Consider the following 13045-nt stretch of genomic DNA (forward strand, 5'->3'; position numbering starts at 1 on the left):
AGAGCATTTCTTTTTTCTTTTTCTTTTTTTGGAGAAAACCAGTTATTTTCTCTAGCTGAATTTTAATGAACAGAGGTGGCAGAGACTGTGTGCATACTTAATGCAGCTGAATAACCACAAATGTTATAGTTTGTTAGTAGCTAGAATAGACCTGTTTCTCGTCTAGACCTAAGCTCCAAGCAGTTCTGCCATGGCTTTACTTGTAAGCGTGAACTGTGAAGGTGGATTGGAAGGAAAGGAAATCACACGGGGTTGGGCGCTGCTGCCTGCCTTGAGTTCCTTACCTACCACGTCCCTCATAAAACAGGGATTGTTGTCTGCGTTTATTGACCGTTGTATTCCCCAGTGCCTGAGTGCCTCCTTCACCGAGGGACTTGGCAGTTAATCCCCTCCTTAACTTTCCAGTTTTGGAGATACCTGCATTTTCACCCATTCTTTTCTCTCTCTAGTCTCAGTTGTAAGGACTGTGTTTCTGTCTCTGTGTTAAATCTCAGCCAGTGCTTCTCAGAGATCTTGCCTTAGCAATCATTGTCTTCTCCGTGACGTCAGCATCTTCCTGCCTGAAAGCACATTCAGGTCTCTCCTGTCTGAATGTACAAAGCTGTGCACCCCTCCCTTTAAGACTGCATCTCTTTTGCTTTATTATCAGGCAACTGAAGAGGTTTCTGGATGTTGATTTGCTTCTGAAGCTTGGCCTCTGGGCCTCCAACTCCATTAAAATTGCCCTTGCTGAGGGCCTGGTGGCATCCCTGTAGTCTAGTAAACTGTTTTCTCTTTTACGGAGCTTACTGGAGTACTTGCTGGGCTGAGCCACTCTTTTTCTCCGTCAAATTCTTAAACTTTTGTTTTTTTTCAATTCTGTGCACAGTCCACATCTACTGTTCCACCTTTCAGTATTGCTGTTCCCTAGGTGCTATCTGTACTGCTAATTGTATGCCAGTGGCCTTTCCTGAGTGAAAGACCACCTGTCGCAGCAGGTGGCTTCAGTTGGTTCCTGAGCTCCTGCTTATGGGATGTCATGCAAACATTTACCTCCAGCATCTATTTTCTGAGCTCTGTCTTAATTGGTCAGTAATAATTTTGGGGGGCTTTCGCTCAGTCAGGCTTTAGCCTGGGTTCTGGGAATGAATAAGAGAATTTCTGCCCTTGGAGGTAGATACAAGGTTGGAGATAGAAGTAAGAGGGTAAAATAACTGAACATAAATGAGAATTACTAGGAAAGATAAAATAGGGTGAGGTGGTAGAGTTGAAGGAGCGGGGCTCTTTCTGTGCCTGGGCTAACGAGATTCTTTTTGGATGGGTTATATTTGAGTGGAGACCTGAGGCTGAGAAGGTAGCCGAGGGACTGTCAGATGGAGCAGGGAAAACAAAAGTGCAAAGAGGAGGAGAGAGGTGCGAGTTGCAGGGGCAGCAGGCCACATGGAACCAGGTTTGAGTTTGGGTTTTTTGGAGTTAGAATGAGAGACCTTTGGAGAGTGAAAGAGCTTTTGCGATGATCCTGCTTTGGAAAGCTCGCTCTGACCCTGGATCGGGGATGGATGTGAGGGCAAGCAGGCATATGACGTGAGAGGAGGAGTCGAGAGGCGGGGCCGGGAGACCACGTGCTGCAGTCTAGGTGAAAAATCATGAAGCTTGGAGAAGAAGATGATATTGGAGATGGTGAGAAGTAATCTCTTTTATCCCTGCATCTGATTAGTCCACCAGTTATTACAGATTCTGGACTTACTATCTCTGCTGCTTCCTCTGTTTTTAGTCCCTTTCCAGCCTAGCCCACTGTCAGGCTCCCCTCACAACACTGTTAGAGCAGTTCTTCCAGAGTGGGAGTCCTTCCCTGATGAAAATGCAGTGGTGCTCAGTGGCTTTCTCAGTACTCTTTAGGGGCAGCTGCTTTCTCGCTCCCTTAAGGGCTCATCTCTTGAGACTCACTCTCCACAAACTTTGCTGAGCGGAATCAGTGATGTATTCACTGTCCATATTGGTGGTCTTCTCTGAGTACGGAAGGGCTTGAGAGCACTCTTTGCCCTTGTATGGACAGCCTGACGAAGGAGTCCTGCACCGCTCATCTCTGCTGCTGACCATCTCTCAAGCCTTTCCAGGCGCCTCGTCACTGTCGCACAGAGTCTGACTTAGATGCCCCTCTGCTGCTGCTGTTCAGTCGCCGAGGCATGTCTGACTCTTTGTGACCGCGTGGACTGTAGCCCACCACGCTCCTCTGTCCGTGGGATTTCCCAGGTGAGCATACTGGAGTGGGTTGCCGTTGCCTTCTCCAGAGGATCTCCCCAACCCAGGGACTGAACCCACGTCTCCTCTGTGGGCAGGCGGATTCTTAACCACTGAGTCGAGGCTCCTGGGGAAGCCCGCCCTTCCTCTGTATTTCTGCTATATTCTCTGCACCGCCCTGTCAGCTTGACGCTGCTAACTGCCTTGTCTGTTTTTACGGTTAAATTATAAACTCACGGAGGGCAAAGAGCATATCAGAGATGAGTTTTGTATTCCTAGTGTCTAACATACTACCTGAAAACATGCATTAGTAGATTTATGTGCTGAATGACTTAATTCAGAAGTGTTAAAAGATGCCTACTTTGATTATTGATTTGATTATTGCTACCTACTTTGATTATCAGATACCTGCTACCTGCTTTGTTTACTGATCAGCTCTGTTTTGTCCCATGGCAAACTGATTGTCTTTTACTGGAAAAGTTAGAGGCCTGAGTCAGGATTTCATTAGGGAGCGCGTGGAGGCCTGGTCCGTGTTTATTGAGTGGATCTCTGACGGTGCGGAGAGCTGCAGGAGAGAGTGGGTGTGAGGTGGCCGTTTGGTCTCGGAAGGAGAGGGAGATGTTTCAGCAGAGGGTGAGACGGCAGCCAAACTGCACGGGTGCAGAAGTGAGCAGAAGGTGAGAAAGAAGGCTGGCTGTGCCTTTAAGGGGTTATTTGATCAAAGCATTTGGTTTTTCTTCCTAGTGTCTTCCTGTTTTTTTAAATAACATAAGCCTCAGGTCAGTTTGAGGGCCGAAAAGAAGAGGGTATAAATGGGAGGAGAGAGTATATTTAAGAGGTGAAAGATGTGTAGGTACTCAGTCACTTTGGAAAGGAAGGTAGTCTTCATTTTCAGAGACTCAATACTAGGAACAGGGTATTGCATAATATATTTTTATAAGAATCTCCCTCAGAAATTATTTAAAATATGGTAGATGGAGTGATTGTCTCAGAATGCCAAAGAGTTGAGTTTAAAAGCAACCTCACTCACTGTTCAGAAAAATTTATTGATAGAATTGCAATAAGCAAGATTATATTTTTCTATAAATGCTTTTTCATTGTTTTATATTTAATGTTTTCCTGTGTTATGTGCTTAATAATTTAGTATTTATATATCACATTATAATTCACAAAATAATAGTAATTTCTCCTAAGACATCTGCTGCTGAGAGAGGTTAAGTTACTTGTTGAAGGTTATGTCAGTTTATATATATATTAAGCCTTTGTAAGCCAGACACTTTTCTTAACCATTTGTCAATATTAACTCATTTAATTCTCTTAATAAATCTATGAGGTAGGTACCATTATTTTATAGATATAAAAACGGAGGCAGTGTAGGGTAAGGGAGCTTGCCAGTAGTGGAACCAGGATTTGAACCTAGACAATCTGGCTGCAGAATTTACTCTCTCAACTATTGTTATGCTGTCTCTTAGTAAATGTGGGTGCAAAAGTTCAGATTCAGACTTGCCTCTGTTAAGTGATAGTTTATTTTCAATTGTTGTTACTCTCTTCCTCCTCCCACCCACATCAGCCCGACTAAAGGACTTCTATCAGTGAAAGTTTACTTGTTGACAGGATCTGAGTTGGGTTTCTTCTAACTTCTAACGTTACTAGATGTTGAGAGTTTTATATTGTTTGCTATAAAATGTAGTTTTGTTTTGTTTTGTTTTTTACTAACCTCTGACTTGGCATCTGGTCCCATCACTTCATGGGAAATAGATGTGGAAACAGTGTCAGACTTTATTTTTTTGGGCTCCAAAATCACTGCAGATGGTGATTGCAGCCATGAAATTAAAAGACGCTTACTCCTTGGAAGGAAAGTTATGGCCAACCTAGATATTAAAAAAGCAGAGATATTACCTTGCCAACAAAGGTCCGTCTAGTCATGGCTGTGGTTTTTCCTGTGGTCATGTATGGATGTGAGAGTTGGACTGTGAAGAAAGCTGAGCACCAAAGAATTCATGCTTTTGAACTGTGGTGCTGGAGAAGACTCTTGAGAGTCCCTTGGACTGCAAGGAGATCCAACCAGTCCATTCTAAAGGAGATCAGCCCTGGGTGTTCACTGGAAGGACTGAGGCTGAGGCTGAAACTCCAGTACTTTGGCTACCTCACCAAAGAGCTGACTCATTGGAAAAGACCCTGATGCTGGGAGGGATTGGGGGCAGGAGGAGAAGGGGACGACAGAGGATGAGATGGCTGGATGGCATCACCCACTCGATGCACATAAGTTCGGGTGAACTCCGAGAGTTGATGATGGACACAGAGAGGCCTGGCGTGCTGCGATTCATGGGGTTGCAGAGTTGGACACAACTGAGCAACTGAACTGAATAGAACTGACTTGGGAAAGGGCAGAACTCAGTATTTCTGTCAGCTCCAAATGGAAATATCTTTGATATTTGATCTCTCAACTGGCCTTTACTTTTTGTGTGTTATAGTTACTGCTAGCTTAGCCTCTAGTGTAAAGTAAAAGCATTAGTCGCTCAGTGTTGTCTGACTCTTTGCAACCCGGTGGATTGTAGCCCTCCATGGCTCCTCCGTCCGCGGGATTCTCCAGGCAAGAATCCTGGAGTGCGTTGCCTTTCTCTTCTCCAGGGTATCTTCCCCACCCCGGGATCAAACCTAAGTCTCCTGCATTGCAGGCGCATTCTTTACTTCCTGGTCTGAACCACCAGGAAGTACAAAGTCTGTTGTTGATTATTAATTGCTTTTTTGGGGAAGGAATTTGCATTCTGTACTGACAGGAAGATCTTGTAAATTTTGCTGACTTGAAGTTTAGTGAGTAAAGTTGTAGGAAATAAACTAGGAAATAAATTGCAGGGAATTAATGGGCAGTAGGTATAAGGGTGTGTGTCGTGATAATTTGAGGAGGCATAAGGTTAAATTCAGCGAGGCTTTTGACTGTTACAGCAAGGGAAATGCAGTAACAATACAAGTATTTGAAGATTTGAGAAAGAAAAGAAATTTTTATTAATTAGGTAACTGATTGAGTAGGTTGATTACACAGAGTGAGTTGAGAGCATGATGGTCACATAGTGTGAGAATCTGAAACTGGGTGGAGATAAATAATAAGAGTTGGATATTAGTACAGACTTAAGAAATTTGACATTTTGAAGATAAATACATTTTCATCATTTAAAGAAAAAACACCTCCTGTGTTCTTCCCATAAACTGGCTTGTATTGGGCGCTAAAATAAACTTTGACGTTTACTGCAAGTACAGAAGGGTGGAAGGCAGATGCGGAAAGGTGGAAGAGAGGAAGTTGTGATTATTAGATCCTATGATGAAATAGGCACTTTCAGATGAAAGACAAAGCACCCAGACTACAGTTGGAGGATAAAAAGTTCCTGTGGATGCCGGTCTTCGTTAGTCCACTGTCTGGCAGATACTGCAAGTGCTCTTCCAGGCACCGTAGTTGCACGGGTCAAAGGCGTTATTCCTTTTCCCTCAGTGGCACTTGCAGATGATCAGGAGGGTGAAATTCCTCTGCTTTGCTTTTAAAGGATTAATCAGTGAAGTTTATACAGAGAGGTTAGTGCAGACAAGTAAAGTTTTAAGAAATCATCTAGGTTCTATCCCAAATAATTAAAAGTACACACTGAGACCTCAGCACCAAGTTAATTTGAAGGTAGAGGAAAAGGCACAGTGGTTGAGGGCTCCTGGGAAGAAAGCCCTGTAGAAAATAGAGAAGAAATGTGGACACAGACATAGAGAACAGACTTACCACACGGAGGGTGACGGAGGAAGGGGGCGGGGGGACGTATGGAGAGAGTAACATGGACACACACATTGCCACATGTGAAATAGGTAGCCAGTGGGAATTTGCTCTATGACTCCGGGAGCATGGGGCTTGGTCACATGAGAGCGGTGGGATGGCGAGGGAGGTTCCGGAGGGAGGGGACACACGTGTACCATGTTGATATTTGGCAGAAACCAAGGCTGTAAAGCAATTATCCTTCAATTAAAAATAAGTAAATTTTTAAAAATTAAAATTCAACTCAATAAAAAGAGAATAATGTTAATGTTGCAGTGTTAACATTTGAAATGGTTGTACTTAGCCTGTTTCCTTGAGATGGGAATGTGAATGTGTAACTGGGAAGTGCTGTGCAGCCGTAGGTAGTAGGTAGGGGTGCTCTCGGCCGGCGGGGAGCTGGGGGTCCCAGGGGCTCGAGTTCCTTGGACAGGCGCTGAAGAGGCAGTGCAGTGCTGGACGCAGCTCCCGGAGCCCGGCACGGGGTCGCCCCTGCCGTTGGTGAGATGGAAGGGGGCCAGACCCAGGGTTGGCGCAGATGCCGAGGCTGGAGCGAGGGTGGCGACCTCAAGTGCGGAGGAGCCTTAGGACTGTGTTCAGAGGCTGCCCGGGAAGGCGGAAGTAGTCTCGGAATCATAGGAGACCTAGTGGTGACCATTCGGAGAGTGCGATGAAAGGGAACGATTCTGAAGTTGAAAGGCACTGGGTACTGAGAAGGGTTTTCCTCCTTCCTCTCCCTTTCTGCCCACGTGCATTCACCTGGGCTTTGAAACCGAGGCCTGGTGATACGTAGTCCAGATAAAATGGATCTTTCCTTTCTGAATATTTCGGTCCTACAGAAACTGTAAAACCTAACAGAAGTGTGCTTTATAATATCAGGATTCTACTAGTGAAATATTCTTGAGATACATCCAAAAGCTATCTCTGCAGTTAGAGCATTGCATTGTTTTTTAAGGTTACCCTTTAGGGTCCCCATGTACCCAGGACTGAGACATGCCCAAGAAGCAGGACTCAGCCTGGATGGTCTGTCTATCTTTGCCACATTCATGGAGTTTTAAATTGTGTGTTTTAAATTTTAATTCATTGTTAAAATTCATTGAGTTTTAAATTTTAAATTTTGTTGCCTAAATGGCTTTTTAACCTTTCAAGTTCCACGTCCATTGGACTAACTTTCTTTATCAACTGGTATATACCATCCTGTCTTGTTGCTGGGATGTTACCTGTGTATTATCGTCCTCAAACTAGAGTACCAGTGTGGAAACAGGGACCACTTTTGTGTCCTTGCCATACCCACTTTAATAGACTAGGCAGTCACTAAGTATATTTATTAATTGATCCAGGCAGATGGATACATGATATTTCTCTGGCTTTTCTAATCCGTAATGCTGTGCATAGTATGCAAAATGAATCAGATCTGTTGGATTTTTTTTTTAAAATTTTGCTTCTGACTCAAGAATGACGTCTTAAAGTAAGCAGGCAATTAAGGTATATTTTCTGAGTGAGGTGTTGATAGGTCTGTAACCTTGGAGGACTGGAAATGTCGTTTATTATCTACATTCAGGACTCCTGCTGTTCTCTGCAGTTGAATAGTAATGAGCTCTTATACAACTCTGATATTTTTAAAGGATTGAACTGCACATAATCAGCTTACATATAATTGGCCATATATGTTATGACCTAAGTTAATTTGGACGAGTAACCAGTTCACTCAAAAGTTTGTTAAAACTCAGACTTTGTTTTTTTCTTTTGCCACGACTGGTCACACAGCTGTTTCAGTGGCAGAATTGGAAATGAAATTCAAATAGTCTGACTGCAGAATTGGCCCTTGAAAACTCTACGGCATGTTGTCTTCCACAATTTGTTTCTCTTCTGTTCTCTATCCTGGTTATGGCTCCATTGTCCACCCAGATAGCGAAGTGGGACATTTTAGTTGTGTGAAATCCTCCTTCCTTCTAAGACTCAGCTATCCGTAATCATCTGTCACAGATCTTACATGTATGCTGAGCTTTCTCCTTCTCATAGCCAGTGCTCTGGTTCAGATCAACTTGTTACTTTAAATCTGGACCCATTTCTACTGAAGTATTTTTCTAAAATGCAGTTCTTGTTATGGAAACCTATCAGTCTTACCTTCAGGATAAGCTTTAAACTTTAAACTACTGTGCTTTGTTTATTTTGGATACCATATGAACTATCCCATAGGGTTCTTTATAGTTTAGATTACTGTTTGCATGTGGGCCTCCTCCCTTTGCATCAGTCTTACCAACAGTTCTCTGAATGCTCCGTGTTTTCTGTGATTCATTATTGAAGAATTGCGCTCTAACACACGGTTTATTTGAAGGTTTCTTTCTCTATGAACCTCTTCCTGACTGAGTCACCCACTTTCTCTCGTGTGCCCCAGATGTAGTGGTTGCCATTTTGCATCTGTTTTAGTAACTGTCACGCTGAAAGTTGTTTTTCTGTTTATAGGTTGTCTCCTCACTAGACTATGAGCTCCGTGGAAGAAGGAATCGTGTCTTACTCATCTTTATATCTCCAGTATCTAGAACAGTTCCTGGTACAAAGTAAGTGATTAACTAAGACTATATTTAGCAGTTAAACTCCAGACCTGTTGAGAGTTAAGTATACCTATGTAGACTGAGAATGCATTGTCATAAAGACTATGGTTGTGGACTTTTAACACTTCTGAGCCACAGTACCTCCCTACTCACATGATGTCACTGTAATGCTCATATTAAAGAATGTAACTGAAACCATACTCACAGAAAACTAGTTAATCTAATCACACTATGACTACAGCCTTGCCTAACTTAATGAAACCAAGCCAAGCCCGCAGGGCAACCCAAGACGGGCAGGTCATGGTGGAGAATGTGGTCCACTGGAGAAGGGAATGACAAGCCACTTCAGTATTCTTGCCTTGAGAACCCCATGAATAGTATGAAAAGGCAAAATGATAGGATACCAAAAGAGGAACTCCTCAGGTCATTCAGTTCAGTTCAGTTCAGTCACTCAGTCGTGTCCGACTCTTTGCGACCCCATGAATCGCAGCGCGCCAGGCCTCCCTGTCCATCACCATCTCCCGGAGTTCACCCAGACTCATGTCCATCGAGTCTGTGATGCCATCCAGCCACCTCATCCTCAGTCGTCCCCTTCTCCTCCTGCCCCCAATCCCTCCCAGGATCAGAGTCTTTTCCAATGAGTCAACTCTTCTCATGAGGTGGCCAAAGTACTGGAGCTTCAGCTTTAGCATCATTCCTTCCAAAGAAATCCCAGGGTTGATCTCCTTCAGAATGGACTGGTTGGATCTCCTTGCAGTCCAAGGGACTCTCAAGAGTCTTCTCCAACACCACAGTTCAAAAGCATCAGTTCTTCTGCGCTCAATATGCCACCAAATTTGGAAAACTCAGCAGTGGCCACAGGACTGGAAAAGGTCAGTTTTCATTCCAGTCCCAAAGAAAGGCAATGCAAAAGAATGTTCAAACTACCACACAATTGCACTCATCTCACATGCTAGTAAAGTAATGCTCAAGATTCTCCAAGCCAGGCTTCAGCAATGTGTGAACCGTGAACTCCCTGATGTTCAAGCTGGTTTTAGAAAAGGCAGAGGAACCAGAGATCAAATTGCCAACATCCGCTGGATCATGGAAAAAGCAAGAGAGTTCCAGAAAAACATCTATTTCTGCTTTATTGACTATGCCAAAGCCTTTGACTGTGTGGATCACAATAAACTGGAAAATTCTGAAAGAGATGGGAATACCAGATCACCTAACCTGCCTCTTAAGAAGTCTGTATGCAGGTCAGGAAGCAACAGTTAGAACTGGACATGGAACAACAGACTGGTTCCAAATAGGAAAAGGAGTACGTCAAGGCTATATATTGTCAGCCAGCTTATTTAACTTCTATGCAGAGTACATCATGAGAAACGCTGGACTGGAAGAAACACAAGCTGGAATCAAGATTGCTGGGAGAAATATCAATAACCTCAGATATGCAGATGACACCACCCTTATGGCAGAAAATGAAGAGGAGCTAAAAAGCCTCTTGATGAAAGTGAAAGAGGAGAGCGAAAAAGTTGGCTTAAAGCTCGACATTCAGAAAACGAAGATCATGGCATCTGGTCCCATCACTTCATGGGAAATAGATGGGGAAACAGTAGAAACAGTGTCAGACTTTATTCTGGGGGGCTCCAAAATCACTGCAGATGGTGATTGCAGCCATGAAATTAAGAGACGCTTACTCCTTGGAAGAAAAGTGATGACCAACCTAGATAGTATATTCAAAAGCAGAGACATTACTTTGCCGACTAAGGTCCATCTAGTCAAGGCTATGGTTTTTCCTGTGGTCATGTATGGATGTGAGAGTTGGAATGTGAAGAAGGCTGAGTGCCAAAGAATTGATGCTTTTGAACTGTGGTGTTGGAGAGGACTCTCTCTTGAGAGTCCCTTGGACTGCAAGGAGATCCAACCAGTCCATTCTGAAGATTAACCCTAGGATTTCTTTGGAAGGAATGATGCTAAAGCTGAAGCTCCAGTACTTTGGCCACCTCACAGAAAGAGTTGACTCACTGGAAAAGACTCTGATGCTGGGAGGGATTGAGGGCAGGAGGAGAAGGGGGCGACCGAGGATGAGATGGCTGGATGGCATCATTGACTTGATGGACGTGAGTCTGAGTGAACTCCGGGAGATGGTGATGGACAGGGAGGCCTGGCGTGCTGCAGTTCATGGGGTCGCAGAGTCGGACACGACTGAGTGACTGAACTGAAAGAATGTATATAGATACAGAAGCAACCTAAGTGTCCATCAGCAGGTAAGTAGATTAAGACAATATGATGGGTGTGTGTGCGTGTATATGTACAATGGGGTATACATTTTAAGCGGCCATAAAAAGGAATGAAATTTTGCCATTTGTATCAGCAGATGAACTTGGAGGGTATTATGCTCAGTGAAATAAGTCAGACAAAGACATACTGTATGATATCATTTATATGTGGAATCTAACAAAGCAACCAACTAGTGAATGTAACAGAAAAGAAAGACTCAGAGATACAGAGAATGAATTAGCAGTTACTGGTGTTGACAGGGAAGGAGGAGGGGCAATATAAAGATAGGAGATTTAGAGGTATCAACTATTATGTATAAAATAAGCTACATGGATATATCTGTACACATGGGAATACAGCCACTATTTTAAAATGATTATAAATGGAGCATAATCTTTAAAAATTATGAAACTATACTGTACATCTATAACTTACATAATATTGCACATCAGCTATACTTCAGTAAAAAATTCATTATCACATTAAAAAATTAGGTATGTAGCAGTACTTTACGTGTATTTTAAGTACGTGCCTGCTGAGTCATTTCAGTCGTGTTTGACTCTTTGCGACCTTATGGACTGTAGCCCGCCAGGCTCCTCTGTCCATGGGCTTCCCCAGCAAGGATACTGGAGGGTTGCCATTCCCTCTTCCAGGGGATCTTCCCGACCCAGGGATCAAAACTTTGTGTCTTAGGTCTCCTGCATTCCCAGGCACATACCACTAGCACCCCCTGGGACGCCCTTAAGTGCCATGCAACTTTGTTATTAAATGAAATATGAAAGCTAATTGTTGAAGTAGATGATTTTGTTTGCTGTGTATCTTGCCTGTTAAGGCAAAGTAGTACTGTTTTTGAACCATTTTTATCACTTGAAGTTTAAATTTTCACTTACTGGTGACTAGAGGCATGCACTCTAGAGTCCGAGGACTGGTCTGTATAGAAGAAAGGGAGGAATAGCTTGGGGGCGGAAATCTGGGTACAGAAAAAGTTTTAAGCAGTTTGCGCGAACAGTCTTTTGCCTAGTTGGCAGTTTCACAGTCTGCACAGCGTTTTAAACTTTACAGTTCTTTTTAAATAACTCTTCCTCAGTCTTTATCCTCAGCAGTGACCTTTTAGTCTAATTCACTAATAAAGTCCCTCAATTTTCTTTTAATCTACCTCCAGATTAATTCATATCTTCACTTATCCTTCGATCCCTCATTTACTGTTCAGGGGAAGAAGTACCTCCTTTTTCTTGGAAGACTAATTACACACCATCTGTGGGAACGCCGTGGCTTTTCCTGGTTTGCCATATCAGGCTGCAGGCGTACTCCCTACCTCATCTGATGAATTAATGATCGACACTTTTCTGTGTCTACTTGCTTCTCATCATGTATTTTTTACACTTTTTAAAATTCTGTAATTTGAACATGCTAGTTCTGGATTGTGTTAATATACGGAAGTTAATAACAAAAGCGAACCTTTGGGAACCACAGTTACTCTGCTCAGAACTGGGTCAGTACCAACACAGTTAAAGAGCTGCCTGTGAGTACCTCTGTTACCTATATTCCTGCCCTTCCCCAACCCCTGAAGTAACTGCCATTTTCAATTTTTTTTTAATTATCTTTTTAAAAAAATAGTATTACCACAGATAGGTTTCTTTATTTTGAATTTAATATTATGTTTAGAGTCTTTTTAAAGCTTGCACAAATGATGTTTTAAGAAAAGTCTAGTTTATAAACAGATCTTTATATTTCAATGAAAATATCCAAGCATCATAAAAGAATGATAGAAAAGGCTCAGTGCATATTCAAAGTTATAACAAGAAAATAGCCATGGAGACTTATTTTTGTATGATGTGGATATTGCTGTACCATATATAAAAGAAAGCTCCTTACTCAGAGTGCAGAAGTGTAGCCAGATGTATCTCCACACAGTGGTTTCTTCAATTTGTGAAGAATGTTTCAGTTAGATTCATAGCTTAGATTCATAGCGTCCTCCTTGAAGAGTGGTGACTGTCGTTTGCTTGCCCTTTGCACCTCAGCAGTTCCTCAGTGGGCCTCAGTCAGTTGTTCATACTGATCACGTAAGCTCTTGAGACACAGGATCCACAGAGTTCCCATGTTTCTGGATTTTTTTCCATTGTGTAATTGTAGCATTTTCAGAAGAAATACGTAGCAAAAGATGAGGCTATGGTAACTGCGAAAAGAATTCATTTCTTTGTCATTAAGAATTGGAAGTCTT

The 13045-nt window shown here is 42.8% G+C and overlaps 1 protein-coding gene across 4 annotated transcripts in view; it reads left to right on the forward strand.

Annotated features, from left to right (window-relative positions):
* WWP1 (WW domain containing E3 ubiquitin protein ligase 1) overlaps nucleotides 1-13045 on the forward strand; it is a 150875-nt gene that overhangs the window by 16752 nt on the left and 121078 nt on the right. For all 4 annotated transcript variants that reach the window (XR_001919118.1, XM_018058181.1, XM_018058180.1 and 1 more), the window contains exon 2: nucleotides 8474-8568. The gene's annotated coding sequence lies outside the window, so the exon portion shown is untranslated. The remainder of the gene's footprint in view (nucleotides 1-8473; nucleotides 8569-13045) is intronic.

The sequence above is a fragment of the Capra hircus genome, chromosome 14 (assembly GCF_001704415.2).
Source record: "Capra hircus breed San Clemente chromosome 14, ASM170441v1, whole genome shotgun sequence".
NCBI classification, from domain to species: Eukaryota; Metazoa; Chordata; class Mammalia; order Artiodactyla; family Bovidae; genus Capra; species Capra hircus.